Below are 15251 nucleotides of genomic sequence, written 5' to 3' on the forward strand. Positions count from 1 at the left end.
AGGGAGAGGGAGAGGGAGAGGGAGAGGGAGAGGGTGACTCTGCCAGAGGCAGGAGAAATACCTTAGTGAAGCGCTCAGTGCACAAGCCTGAGAATCTGCATTCAATTCTAGAACCCACAGCAGGGCAGGGAGGGCATGATTCTACCTGAAGCAGGGGGAAGCAGAGAAAGGCAGATCTGTGAGGCTCAACGCAGACCAGCCTAGGAGAGGCAGCTAGTTCCAGGCCTGGTGAGAGACCTTGTCTAAAAAAAAAAACAAGGTAAATGACACTTTCCCACTGCCGGTGTGTACAGGGCATTCACACTAACATGACAAACACACAGACACACACACATGCACCCCCAGAAATGGCACATATACACAGATACAAAGTAAAAAAGGGGGGGTGTCATAGACATTCATTGTGCTTAATACTGTTCTCCTCCTGTTTTTCACCCAACCAACATCCACGATCTACATTCTCAAACTAGAGTTGTCTCTGTCCAGTTTACAGAGTGTGACCTGTCATTCGCACGCACAAAAAAATTTCTTTTTCCTTGCACTTGAAATCTCAATATCTCTTAAGTCATACAACTTCAAATATCCACCATCACACTTGGGGACTCACACCAAGAGCAGGTGTCCAAATCCATGTCTACACAGAAGGACCGTTGCTGTTTCTCAGAGCCTCCATGGATGAACCCATGGTATAGAACTACATGGGGAAAAACCCTTATTTTACGTGCCTTTGTATATCTGTTTTCCCCTTGGGGCAGGTATCCATACGTCAAGAAATTTTCAAAAGCAGTGAGGAATGGGGATACAGTTCTAAAACATCAGCCCTTGAGGAAGGTCAGGAGGTTTAATGTTTTTTTTGTTTGGTTGGTTTTTGTTTGATTGGTTTAAAAAAAAAAAAAGGCTTTTGTGAGTTTGTGGGTGGTTGTACACTCGAAAGACAGCTCCAGGAAGACTGTGGGCACACTTGAGAGACACCTATAGTGGGTTGCTGCAGCCCACCCTAGGTTGTGACACCCTGCACTCTATCATGTATGCACCCAACCACACAAGCAGTCATCGGGCCCCATCTTTTGTACTCTGTGTCATTGTGATTTGATGCTCAGAAGTAAGCAACAGCATTTGACTCCTGTGAACTATAAATACCCCTCCCATCCTGCCGTCACCTCCACTCAGCAAGCCCTACCTGCACCATCTTAGCATTTCACAGATCTCCAGCAGCTGAAGAACACCACCATGTCAGGTCACCTGCCAAACCAAGGATGCAAAGGTGATCCCTTTAAGAAAAGAGAGCTACACCTCCCAAGGTGGATGCCTATTTCAATCCCAGTCCTTGAAATATAGAGGTAGGAAGATGAGTCATTTCAAAGCTAGCCTTGGCTACATACAAGTTTGAGGACAGTCTGGTCCTCAAACCATGTCAAAAGCACATGGACGGATGGATGGATGGACAGACAGACAGAGGAGTAGGAGCCAGAAGAGGAGGGGGTAGCAAAATTTCATTCCAAAATTACATAGGAAAACTTTTGTCTAGCACTAATAAAAAGTAGTATCAGGTTTGATTGCTTTTGTTTTTTAAGGTAGGAGGATTCAAGGGTTGGAGGTCAGTCTCAAATGTCTTCCACCTGGGGTGTGTGTTGTTGCTGCCGTTCGTGTTTTGACTGAGTGTGAGCTTATGCACAGAGCACCAGGGTAAGCATGTGGAAGTCAATGGACAACTTGACAAATCAGCCATCCCTGTCCACACTGTCCCTGTCCACTTCCATGTAGGCTCCAGGGATCACATTCAGGTGTTGCCAGATTGGCAAGTCAAGCCCCATTGCCCTGTGAGCATCTTGTCAAACTCTGCTTTATTTTCTGAGACAGGTCAGTCACAGGAATGCCCTGTGGCTGCTTTTCTACCACAGGCAGGGGTTACAAGTATGCACCACACCCCACTCAAGATTTAAAAGAACCAAAGCCAGCCAACCAAACAAAGGCATGTGTTCTGGGGTTTGAACTCAGGTCCTCACTCTTGTGCAGCAAGCATTTCACCAACTGAGCCATCTCCATGGGCCCTGGTTGCATTCGTAAATAAAGCATTTAGGACTAAAATACAGTTTTCACACGTGGTATCATGTCTATGGTACAGGGATGTCTTAGAGTGGAAACCTGCATGTGAAGAGCCTACTCAAGGGCTGAGTGCTGGAGAAATGGCTTAGGTTAGAAAAATGCTTACTTTACAAACCCAAGAACCTGACTGCATGCTGGGCAGTGATGGCGCACACCTTTCAGCCCAGCACTTGAGAGGCAGAGGCAGGCAGATCTCTGAGTTTGAGGCCAACCTGGTCTACAGAGTGAGTTCCAGGACAGCCATGACTATACAGAGAAACTCTGTCTAAGAGAGAGAGACAGAGACAGAGACAGAGACAGACAAAGACAGAAAGAGACAGAGAAAGACAGAGAGAGAGAAAGTGGGGGAAGGAGGAGGGAGGGAGGAAGTCAGACAAAGAAGGAAGAGGAGGGGAGGGGAGAGGAGGGAAAAAGAGGGGAGGGGAGAAGAGGGGAAAGGAGGGGAGGGGAGAGAAGGGGAGGGGAGAGGGAAAAAGAACCAGACTGCAATCTGCCAGAACAAACACAGGAAATTTGTGTCTGGTAGTACATGGTTGTAACCCCAGGGCTGGGAAGGCAAACACAGGTTGGCCCCTACTCACACAGGTGTACTTGGTCATACACACAAACACAGAAACTGCCTTGCATTTATACCTAATATAACTACTAGTGGTATGTTTGCTTTCATTACTGTCTACACCTGCCATCCACTCATTCATTCACCTGGGGAGTGTTGCGGGACAGGGAGTTTCATGTAGCCCAGGTTAACCTCAGATTTCCTATGGAGTCACGGCTAAACTTAAACTTCTGATCCTCGGCCTCCTAAGTATGTCGCCCTGTCCATCCGTATTTCCAGCATCCCCCTGTGCTGATCCTGAGGTGCTGAGATTCATCTGTGGCCTCACTTGGGTACCCTCTACCTACTGCTTTTACATTGCTTTCTTCTCAACCACTTCATGTGGTAATCTCTGGGCTGCTTCAACTGGATCTGACACAGATTCTTTCAATTGTGTATGCTGATGACAAGCTCTTTCTCACTGCCTGCCTAAGGACACTTAAGGGGTGCTTGATTTGAAAACTTCTTGCATCCTAAAACCTCCCAGTTCTCCAGCTCCCCCACTTACTTGGATTCTGCTACTATCAGCATGGTACTGTCTGGGACAGAAGTGTTCAATTTTCTCTGCCGTTTACAACATTCACGTGCTTAAACAACTTCAATACTTGACAATGATTGATTATCACCAACAACCTGAAATACCTCAGTGAGTGTTCATGTCACAGAGGGGACATGGTTTTCTTTCATTAGCTGAGTGGCATCTGCACACAGTGCCACTGAAATACTGAGAAAGCAACTTCGCTTATTTAGAGTGTGTGTGTGTGTGTGTGTGTGTGTGTGTGTGTAAGTCGATGACAATTTGCAGCAACTGGTCCTCTCCTTCTACCCTGTGGATGGCAGGGTTCGAGTCTGGCAGAAAGCACCTTCACCTGCTGAGCCATCTCAAGGGCCCTGACTCCCCTAACCTCAGTGAACTTCTGACTCGCCTGCAAGATGAGGTGAAATTTCCTTCCCCCACAAGTAAAGGCAGGCATGTGGAATGCTCAGCTATGACCAGGCTGCCCCCAAACCACTCCAGAGAGCTGGATATTTATTTATTCAGAGAAGAAAGTCTTCATTATCTAAGATAAGGGTGAATATTAGCATGAAATTATTGAACCTTTTTTTTTAAGGTGTTGAAATAATTTACATGTTTAAAAGCTAGCGAGCACTCACATTTAAAAACAGCAAGGGCATATTGAGACAAGCTTTGGGTCTTCAGGAACACTAAACTTCTATCTGTTTCTCTTCTCCCCACTGTGGTTTCCCCTCCCCTTCTCTCTGTAAATGAACACAGCACATGGGAGAAGTGTTTCAGAAATGCCAGACAACAACGAATGATAAGGAGGACAGACAAGATCCTGGGGCAAAGTGCACACTACATTCAAGCTCTGGAAAAGACTGCTTAGAGATTCAAAATGTGACAGCCACACTAGAGACACACATGTGGTGTTAAAATAGGATCCCATTGTGTCGTTCTTGGTACACCCTACACAGATCCAAGAAGCTGACATGTTCAATTTAATACATGGGCCTCCGTTGTGTCCACAATGCTGCAGGGTATTCCAGGCACCAGGATCAAATACAGAAATGAAAATAAACAAACAAACAAACAAACAAAACAAAAGGCTTGGCCAGTGTAAATGAGTAAATAAAAATTTAAAAGATTGTCTTAATATCAAATCTGTTCTGAAATAACTAGAGACTCCTTCAGCCTATTCAGCAGGATTTCTCACAATGCTACAATGTGAAAGATTTGTCCTTGTCCAACACAATGAAGAAACTCAGCCCAGTGCAAAAGCCCCTGGAGAAACAATCTGCAATTTAATTAGTGAATAATTGAAGCCATTTAAATACAATTCCAGGCATTTTTTAAAAGTATTATTTGAAGAGACATCTGCTGTATCTATGTGTTTAGGCAGAGGACAAGAATGCAGGATCTGAGGAGATGCCCACGGTGATGAACAAGACTGACTGTTGTTGGGGCAAGACCTGTAATTTAGAACAAAACTCCAGGAATCCTCTCTGTTGACACTCGCTCCATGCCCACAAACTCAAGGAATGACACAGGATAGACAGGTAGACAGGCAGACAGGCAGGCAGGCAGACAGGCAACACAAAGCATTGCTCAGTCTCTTGAACCCAGTGTAACAATGTGAAGGGGTATGATTTAAAATCACAGCACTAAGTTGATAGCCTGGCCACTTAGCACCACATTTTTTCTACCACTGTCTCTATTTCTCTGTTTACAAAACTGGAATAGGAATGCCTGCCCTAAATGAGCTTCGGATATTAAAAGGCAATCTCTACAATAAAAGGTAGTAGAAGAAACGGAAATATGAAAGAATTGTAGACGAAACGTCAGAGCACTGACATGTTGCCAATGAGCCTTCTACCCTGAGAATTTTATTATTTTCCACTCAGAGATTTATTTACATATGTAAAATATCTCATCGTTGCAGGCTCTCAGTTTGGTGAAATGAAATGTAGAGATGGGCGGTGGCGACGACTCTGGGAGGGTGTGAATTTACTTAGGGCCACTGAACTGGGATCTTAAAACCAGCTAAGTTGAGCAGAGGTGTTGATGGTGCAGCAGTTAACACAGCTGCCCTCCAGCCAGTAAGACGCCAAACTTCATGTCCTGTGCATCGCATGGTAAGTTTTTAAAATTATTTAGGAGCATGATAAAATCCCTGGTACCCCACATGGTAAGCTGAAGAAGCCAGGCACGAGGGACTGAGGAAAACAAACCTGGCATGTAGTACTAGCTCATTGCCAAAGAACACATCAACTCTAGCGCTCTGCCAAACATTCCCCAAAAAAGGAAAAAAAAAAAAAAACAGTCTTATTTCCCTAACCTTTGTTAACTCTAAACAAAATGGACTAGAAATTAAAAGTATCTTAGCCAGGCACTATGACTTATCCCTGTAATCTCAGCCCATCAGAGCCAGGAGCCTCTAACCTTAGACCAGCTACAGTATAAGTCCTGACTCAGACTAGTATCTAAATAAATAAGAGTTGGGGGTGTGGTTCAGTCGAGAGAGTGCTCACTCAGCATGCATAAGACCCTAGATTCACTCTCTAGCATCAAATAAGCCAGGTGTGGTGATACATGGCTGTTTCCTAGAGGTAGTGACTGGATTACTAGTCAAGGTACTCCTCAGCTACATATAGCTCAACACCAGCTTGGGTTACACGACGCCCTGCCTCAATTTTTAAAAAAGCAGTTAACTAATAATTAATTGCTTTAAGGTACCTGTATGTTGGGCATTAAGTCCTCAAACTCCTAGGCTTTGTACACTTTCAGAAACTCAAATGGCATCTGTGCTGAGTCCCAATTAATACAAATATTTCAGCTAATACTGTGGTTTCCACTTGAAGGTGGTCTATCTGCAAAAGTACCATGGCACCATAGCTACAGCAAATAAACGGGTTAAAGATAAGAACCCCATAAAGGAGATCAAGAATTCACACCCCAAGGCATCCACTTAAGAAGTCTATGCTGCTCCTGTCTTCCTTGTGACTGGAGCTGTATTGCGTGGATTGCCACGGGTAAGAAGCAGAAGTAACTGTGGGAATCAGGAGTGTCACGGCTGAGCTCTCTGCTGAGTGACAGGCACCCAAACAGACGCTGCTGCTCCCTACCATGTCTGGGTACGGTGTGCCAATGACTGGATGGGGATGGGTGACAAGGACGTCCTTTTGGATGCCGCTTTATATATATAGTTTTCTATCCTAAGGGTTTGTCAGGGACATCTAATCACACAATGTGCTGGCCTATCCCTTGTGCCTTAGGTAATGTAGCTAGGATATAAGAGAGACAGTTAAGAGTCTAGATAATTGAGGCCTGGCACTACAAGCCAACACTAACACCACGGATATTCACGTGTCCAGAGGTTCCATCAGGAGAAAGCTGAGGCAAGGTCAGCTCAGCTCCTTAGCTGCTCACAGTACTGGGTCTCAGAAGTCACTGGGAACCTTAAGAGCTAATAAAAGAGCTCACCAAAACTGCTTCTGATCCTAGCAACTCAAGTCTAAACTGTCTTTCATCTTTGGAATGTAGATCATCACAGAACAGATTCACGGTTATCAAGTGAGAAAAGACAGGGCAATTCTGTGAAGATTCAAGTACAACACAGCTTAGCAGCACATTTCCTAAGAACCTCTGTTGTCAAACTAAGGTATTAATAATATTATAAAATAGCCGGGCAGTGGTGGCGCGCACACCTTTAATCCCAGCACTTGGGAGGCAGAGGCAGGAGGATTTCTGGTCTACAGAGTGAGTTCCAGGACAGCCAGGGATACACAGAGAAACCCTGTCTTGAAAAACCAAAAAAAAAAAAAAAAAAATTGTAAAATAGCTTGCCCCAGTTCCAAGTAGGCACTTCACAGCAATGACAAAGACTGGCAAACCCTTCCCAATAAGATCATTAACTGATCACCTTCAAAGATACTGTTAAATACATCCACTCATCTTAAACTCTTATGGAAGCTTCCTAGCTTTATACTTCATTTATGCAATATTTCCAACTCCAAAAGGCACTGGAAAACAGAAACTGTATGTCAGGGCTGGAGAGATGGCTCAGTGGTTAAGGGCACTGACTACTCTTCCAGAGGTCCTGAATTCAATTCCCAGCAACCACATTGGTGGCTCACAACCATCTGTAATGGGATCCAATGACCTCTTCTGGTGTGTCTGATGACAGTGACAGTGTGCTCATATACATAAAACAAACAAACGAAAAAAAAAAAAAAAAAAAAAGCAAGCCTTGTATGTCTGCCTTGATGCTGAGATCTAATCCCACGCTCTATTACGGGCCTCCAGCCCAAACACATCATTTTGGTGGGTTAAAATCCCATGTTAACGACTATGACGGCTAATAGTCATCATCAGCTTGCTGGATTTTAGAGTCACCTAGGAGACTGGTGAGGCAGGCTTCTGGGTGTATCACTGAGGCCAGATCCAGAAAAAGTTAACAAGGATAAGCAGCACCACCTGATGGGTGAGAGCTGGACAGAATAAAAGTGTCTGAAAAGCAGAGGAAAGCAGCTACTGCCCCAATTCCCTGTCTCTCTGCTTCCTGCCTGACCGGCAAATAAACAGTTTTCCTCACTAAAAGCCCCCATTGCCATGTTTTGCTCAAGCACATGGGACCAAGCAACCATAGAACAGACTGAACTCTCCAAAGCTACAAGGCAAAATAAATTCTTCCCCGCTCGAGTTGTTTCTGCCAGATATTTTCATGACGGTGAGAAGACGCCAACTAACCAATAACTCTATATGCTCACAAGTCGCAAATCTCTACATTCATCATTCACAGGAATGTTCAAAATTTAAGGAAACACTCCAACGGGCATGGTCCTGAAACTCTTTTCCCAGCTCTCCCTACTCAAAAGCTTTAAGAATGCTACCACAAGGATAGGAAGAGAGCTCAGAAGGTACAGCAACTGCAGCAAAGTATGAGACCCAAGTTCCGGTCCCCAGCATCTATGTAAGACCCTGGGTAAGGCAGCATACTCCTGTCATCCAGTGCTGAGAGGGAAAGGGGAGTGAAAGGTAGATCCCTAGGGCTTATTGACAGGCCTGTCTGGCTGAGAGATCCAGGTCTCAAAGGTGGTGGTGGTGATGATGGAAAAGAGGAAGACACTGAAGTCAACCTCTGGCCTCCACAAGTGCACACACAGGGGAGCGCACATGCATGCACAGGCATATCCCACACACATAAGAACCTATCAACAGGGAAAAAAAATCTTGTCTTGAAAGACACAGGTAGGAAGAAGGCAGGATCATAACCCAAAGAGGGTGTCCCTCTTGCACCCACTGCGGGCAGGTTCAGAAACAACACTCTGTAATTACCTCGAGCGACTGCAAGAAATGGGAGGCAAAGGCCTCTGCAAAGCTTGGTGGACATCACCTGAGAAAACAGGCTTCATATAACCCCACAGAAATGGACAGCCTGCCAGGATGGTGACCCCAATTCCCAGCCCTCTGGTTCCCCTTTAATTACCGTACCCGAAAGCATCTGGCAAGAGTGCTTCCCCCAGGATGCAGCTCTTACCAGTAAAGCCACAACCTCATTTCAGCTAACCACATGCAAAGGGAAGAGTGGCTGTACTGGAGTAGTGGTTCAGTGGTTAAGAGGACCTACTGCTCTTCCAGAGGCGCAGCACCCACGCTGGGCAGCTCACAACCACCTGTAACGACAAAGTGCAACTCTAGGAGACCCACATCATCCTCGGACCTCCACAGGCACATGCACACACATGGCATATGTACATGCACGCATAAAAATAAAAGTCAGTCTTTTTAAAGGATGTGGGTGGCAGTGTCAAGATGAGAGACCTTGTGTAAAGCATTTTATGAACATTCTGTTCGTATTAGGTCTCCAACTATTCATCTTGGTCCCTACTTTCTAAAGATGCAGTCAGAGCAAATTACTCTCTCCCTTCCCCAAGCCCTGGCATGGATGAACATCCTTCTTTGCTTAGAAGACTAATGAGTCTCCAAACAGAAAGAGAGAATGTGTTTAGTAAATGCATTGCCAGACATCACAAAATTGGATTCATGACAGTGAAGACTCAAAGCCCTACAATTTCAGGTACAAATGGGGCCCTGGCAGTATCTAAGAGGCCAAACAAGGGAATGGGTAAAGCCAGCATCATACTTAAGGTACCTGAATCCCAGCTGTAACTGAAGACAAGAAGATGTTTGGAACAGTATGAGATAGGGAAGGAAATCTTTCACTGTCCCTGGTCCAGCCCTACAATTTTCTAAGTTCTGGGGGAAACCTCTAGGGAAATGTCTATCTTCAAAGGACAGTTATAAGAATTCAGGCTGTGGTCTACAGAGTGAGTTCTAGGACACCCAGAGATACACTGAGAAACCCTGTCTCAAAAAAACAAACAAACAAACAAACATAACAAACAAACAAAAAAGTATTCAGGCTGGCTGAGAGCATGGCTCTCATGTCTTTGAAACTCTTTGGGGAACACTTTTCAAACTGTGCTCTTCAGTAGAAGACTATTTGCCTGTAAAAATGAAATATCCCTTTGTAGAGACTATGGCTTCGCCCTAGAAAGGCTATCAAAACATAATAGGTAGATTCCTTAGGAAATGAAAAGGATCACGAAGCCATACCCAGCAGACCAGAGGACAGCATATCTGCAGATGCTAGAGGGAGGTTTCTCACCCAGGGATGGACCTGGACCACTCAGAGGGAATACCTGCAACTGAGCAGCTGTTCCCAGATGCCAAGCATAAAACACTGAGGATGCAGCTCAATGCTTGCCTCGAATGGGAAGAGCCTGGGTTTGAGTCTCAGCACCACAGAAGAGGAAGACAACGAGGGGTAGGAAGAAGAAGAGCAAGATGGAGATGGGGAATGTAGACGGAAAAAGGAGGAGGAGGAGAAGAAAAAGAAGATACATAGATAAGCAAGCCCTGCTTAATTCACTGATGAACACCAGTGGTTCTCAGCCTATGAATTGCAACCCCTTTGGGGTCAGATAACCCTTTCACAGGGATTACCTAAGATCATTAAAAAACACAGATATTTGCATTATGATTCATAAAAGTTGCAAAATTATAGTTATGGAGTAGCAACAAAAATAATTTTATGGGTGGAGGTCACCACAACATAAGGAACTGTATTAAAAAGTTACAACATTAGGCAAGGGCAACCACATTCATAAAGTAAACTTTTCTAAAGCTCAAAGCACATATTACACCTCACACAACAGTGGGAGACTTCAACACCCCACTCTCATCAATGGACAGATCATGGAAACACAAACTAAACAGAGACACATTGAAACTAACAGAAGTTATGGACCAAATGGATTTTACAGATATCTATAGAACATTTCATTCTAAAACAAAAGAATATACCTTCTTCTCAGTACCTCATAGTACCTTCTCCAAACGTGACCATATAATGAGTTACAAAAAAGGCCGCAACATATACAAGAAGATTAAAATAATCCCATGCATCCTATCAGATCACCACCGACTAAGGCCAGTCTTCAATAGCAACAAAAACAACAGAAAGCCCACATATTCATGGAAGATGAACAACGCCCTACTCAATGATAACTTGGTCAAGGAAAAAATAATGAAAGAAATTAAAGACTTTAGAATTTAATGAAAATAAAGGTACAACATACCCAAACTTATAGGACACAATGAAAGCAGTGCTAAGAGGAAAACTCATAGCTCTAAGTGCCTCCAAAAAGAAACTGGAGAGAGCATACACTAGCAGCTTAACAGCACACCTGAAAGCAAGCTCTAGAACAAAAAGAAGCAAATTCACCCAAGAGGAGTAGACAGCAGGAAATAATCAAAATCAGGGCTGAAATCAACCAAGTAGAAACAAAAAGAACTATACAACAAATCAACAAAACTAGGAGCTGGTTCTTTGAGAAAATCAACAAGATAGATAAACCCTTAGCCAGACTAACCAGAAGGCACAGAGACAGAATCCAAATTAACAAAATCAGAAATGAAAAGGGATAACATCAGAAACCAAGGAAATTAAAAAAACTATCAGATCCTACTACAAAAGCCTATGTTCAACAAAACTAGAAAATCTAGATGGACAATTTTCTAGACAGATACCAGGTACCAAAGTTAAAGCAGGATCAGATAAACCATCTAAACAGTCCCATAACCCTTAAAGAAATAGAAGCAGTCATTAACAGTCTCCTAACCAAAAAGCCCAGGACCAGATGGGTTTAGTGCAGAATTCTATGAGACCTTCAAAGAAGACCTAATACCAATACTCTTCAAACTATTCTACAAAATAGAAACAGAAGGAACACTACCCAATTCATTCTATGAAGCCACAGTTAGGCTGTGGAGATGAAACGGTTTCTGTCTAATCAGGAACTTGTCACAATTTCCTTTCATAGCAGACTTCCTAAGAGATTTTCTTCTACTTCTGTCATGTTTATATTCCAAATAGATTTTAAAAACTAGTTGAATACATATTACTTTTTAGCTTCAGAAGATATCATGTACATTTAAGAGGCATTTAACTATTATAAATTATTTTGATGACTTAAAAAATGTCAGTACTCAGTTGTATATTTTAAAATAAATTGTATGCTAAAAAAAAAAAGTTATAGTATTACGAAGGTTGAGAATCACTGATCTACACAGACAAAACCCCTGATACTCTACTAGCTAAGTCCAGACATGAAGCAGCAACCAGGAACTGGACCATTGACTTGGTTCTTCATCATCTGCAGAGAAGTTAGATCCTCTCAATAACCTGCTGAAAAGCATGGTTCTGCTGCCCAACAGAAGAGATTCACCATGAAATTTTATACACAGTTTCACGCTGCTCGTGGATCACAGAAAGCCTGTGCACTTTCCTTCAGTGCATACGCTCCAAAATAAAACCAGATGGGCCATGTGTAGCATGTACTTGTTTGGCTGAGGCTGTAAGTTTCTGCTCTATATAACTTATAAATATTTCTTAGGAGCCTGGATTTACTTCCAGGGCCTCACAGTGGCGGGAAGCCTGACCTCTGTGTCTACAGGCATCAGGCACAGCCTGGGAGCATGACCTAAAATAAAATCTTGCAGATAAAATCTGGGCCTCTGGAATCCAAAAAGAGTCCTATCTCCTGACCTCTGCTCTGTAATTCCCTACTGCTGCTCCATACCTTTAAGGGTTACGTAAATACTATGGCCTCAAATTTAGAAATCTTTGAGAAACTAGGGAAAGGCTCTCCATCTCAGCTCAATCTGGAGTGATAACAGAACGAATGTTCCTTTTGAAGGTAAGACAGAGTGGGGCGGTAAAGCCCAACACTGAGCTTTGAAGGGACTAGAGCTGCAGGCAGGTAATGGCAGATGGGCAGACACTAAAGCTGCTGAGTTGGCCTATCTTAACAGAAAGCAAGGATTGGGATAGAAAGTGCTGGTGGGCCCTGCAGTGGTGGCACATGCCTTTAATCCCAGCACTTGGGAGGCAGAGGCAGGTGGATTTCTGAGTTCAAGGCCAGCCTGGTCTACAGAGTGAGTACCAGGACAGACAAGGCTACACAGAGAAACCCTGTCTCGAAAAACAAAAAAAAAAAGTAAGTGCTGGTGGGCTATATTACAAACCAGTGGATTTCAGATTGACCTAGGAATGCCACCCCACTTGTGTTAGTAGTTTCTGTGGTCTAAACAAAATACTCAAGACTGAATGATGTGTGATCAACAGTAACTTATTGACTCCTGAGTCTACAGGATGCATATGCCATGAGTCCAGGAGCACATGCCATGAGCCACTGTTCCACATCGCAACAGGATGGACAGCATTGTGAGATGGAGCCAGAATATAGCACAGAACTTACTCCTATAACAAGACCACTCCCACAGTTATCCACTTCCACAGTTGTCTTTTGGTCTAATCCATTCATGAAGGAGAGCCCTCAGGAACCAATCACTACCAGAAGATCCAGTCTCTCAACACTGCCACACTGGAGACCAAATTTCCCACACATGAGTTCTTAGGAGCCACATTCAGACCACAACACCATTTTCCATCAGAATAGAGGCCCAGGAACACATTAGGAAGCTTAGCTTAGCAAGCTGAGTTTGAAGGTAGAAGGTGAGAACTGACTCTTTCAAGTGGTCCTCTGACCTCCATAAGAATATGCATATGCACACTGGGAGGAAGGAAGGAAGGAAGGAAGGAAGGAAGGAAGGAAGGAAGGAAGGAAGGAAGGAAGGAAGGAAGGAAAGAAGGAAGGAAGGAAGAGAGGGAGGGAGAGAGGGAGAGAGGGAGGAAGGGAGAACAACAAACAAACAAATAACAACAACAGAACAGCGTACATAAACCAGGTGCTTTAATCCCACCATTGAGTAGTAGGCAGAGGCAGGCAGATCTATGTGAGTTTGAGGGCAACCTGGTCCACAGAGTGAGTTCTGGACAGCCAAGGTTACACAGAGAAACCCTGTCTCAAAAAACCAAAATAAAACTCTGAAACCAGGCCTGCTAGAGCATGCCTTTTGTTCCAGCTCCTCTAGAGGCTGAGACGGAAGGATCAAGAGTTTAAAGACGGGAGTTCAGAACTCAAGGCCAGAATGGGAAACATAGTTTATATTTATCAAGCCCTTGTTCCCACATACAAAATAAGAAAATGCCTGGGATATAACTAAGTGGACCAGTGCTCGCCTACCATGGGCAAGGCCCTCAATCAATCCCCAGCACCAGGGGAAGAATCTAATTGAATGTAAACACAAAACAAAAACATGTCCTAGAATCAGTAAATAAATCCAAGAGCTGCCATATATGAACAGCACTAATTTAAAGAAAATGGGAAATGCAAATAAAGATAGAAATAACTATGTGTTTAATCATTATTAAGCAAACTAAGATTAATATGTAATTCTATGGTAAAATGTTGATTTAGGGGGTTGGGTTTTTTTGTTTTGATTTGTTTTTTTAAAACAGGGTTTCTCTGTGTAAGCTGGTTGTTTGTATGTGTGTAGGCTTTCACAGGTGGATGTACATAAATGAATATATAAAGTAACACCCACAAAAAGACTTAGTATGTATGAGGTTTTATAGCCCACTATTTCAAGTTTCAAAGGCCAATTTCACGCTGTTATCAACTGCTGCAGATAATTTAAAACTAAAAAGCAAATCTCTACACAGGCACAACATAATTTATTCCTGCCCAGAAAAACAATATAAAACAAAAGCACAGCTGAACTTCACTCTGCATGATCATGGGAGGTGGAGAGGACGGACCTGAGACCTGAGACCAGTAGAGAGCTTTGATCTAAATGTGCTTCCCCGTGCTTTGGGATTCTATTCCATTGAGTTCAGTTCTATCTGTCCCACTTGCTTCCTCTTATCCTGGAGAGTATGGAAGGGCAAGACTGTGCCTTTGCCCCTGATCCGCCTGGTGGCCATCATTTGAGATTATGAAAAGGTCTTTTTAAAAGTACATACAAACATACATACATATACCCATACATATATATGTGTGTGTGTGTGTGTGTGTGTATATATACAAAAACTTTTAAAAGTATGTGTGTATAACACACACATACACACACACACCAAATCACTATCTGTACATCTTAAGCTCTCCTAAGTCTGCCTTTTCTTACTATAGTTGAGATATGCGGATTAAGTGGGCACATTCAGGATCATCCACTATACACAGCAGCTTCTCTGCTGCATATTGCCCTACTTTTGAAAGTCTGGAACATGTATTTGGTCCCAAAGCCTTTGATAAAATGCTTTGCCACGATTCAATATTTTAAATGTAAATAAACCACTGCATCATGTATTGATTTTATTTCAGATACCGTTTCTCTGATACCTTAAGAAGAATAAAGTCTATATTACATGTCATTCTCTTAAAGATCATTTTCTTGGAGAGGAAAACGTAGTCAAAAGTGTGATGGATTTTATTCTGATGGATGGGGGGGAGGGGGACACTCAGGAGGTAGCAACTGCTGACAGAAATCAACGCAGCCCAAGCCTAAGGAGTGGAAGAACAATAAAAGGACAGTGTACCTTGCCATTCTATGATCCTAACAAGGTGTGAACTAACTGGCAGAGCC

The 15251-nt window shown here is 43.4% G+C and overlaps 1 protein-coding gene across 11 annotated transcripts in view; it reads right to left on the reverse strand.

Moving 5' to 3' along the window:
• Window positions 1–15251, reverse strand: part of LOC116082704 (protein TMA23-like) — a 414563-nt gene that overhangs the window by 349801 nt on the left and 49511 nt on the right. Inside the window, exon 3 of one of the 11 annotated variants that reach the window (XM_031359590.1) lies at window positions 1181–1242. The exons of the other annotated variants lie outside the window; for them this stretch is intronic. The gene's annotated coding sequence lies outside the window, so the exon portion shown is untranslated. The remainder of the gene's footprint in view (window positions 1–1180; window positions 1243–15251) is intronic. 11 annotated transcript variants of the gene reach the window in all.

This window comes from Mastomys coucha, unplaced genomic scaffold (assembly GCF_008632895.1).
Source record: "Mastomys coucha isolate ucsf_1 unplaced genomic scaffold, UCSF_Mcou_1 pScaffold7, whole genome shotgun sequence".
NCBI lineage: Eukaryota > Metazoa > Chordata > Mammalia > Rodentia > Muridae > Mastomys > Mastomys coucha.